The sequence below is a fragment of the Ipomoea triloba genome, chromosome 1, assembly GCF_003576645.1.
Source record: "Ipomoea triloba cultivar NCNSP0323 chromosome 1, ASM357664v1".
NCBI classification, from domain to species: Eukaryota; Viridiplantae; Streptophyta; class Magnoliopsida; order Solanales; family Convolvulaceae; genus Ipomoea; species Ipomoea triloba.
The window spans coordinates 20,504,787-20,505,222 of NC_044916.1; positions in this window are offsets into that span (position 1 = coordinate 20,504,787).

Consider the following 436-nt stretch of genomic DNA (forward strand, 5'->3'; position numbering starts at 1 on the left):
ATCCACAAGCGCCAATTGTTCATGAGTTAAGCCTCGGATGACCCTTGTTCTTCTTGTATTAGGTTCAACTTGTGGTGGTGGAGGTGGTGGTTCTGCTATTGCCATTGTTCGGCTTGTGCTTGCTTTCCTCATAATTCCATTTCAGGACTTGCTCTTTGGTTCTTCCCATTTCCTAAAAAAAGCGGTAAAGTGCATGAAAAATAAGGAAATGTAAGTCTGAACTCCACGCATAGGGAACCTAATGTTTTAGTGGGACACATCTCCAGACAAGAAACTCATAGGTAACCAGAGTATATGTCGGTCCTCTCCATTCGAATACTTTGATCAATTGCGGTTGTTTTAGCAACCGATTCACCATGTCTTCAAACCCAAATTCCCTTAGCACGCTCAGATCAAAGTATTTCCCTCCAATTAAATTCTCTGACTTATACATATC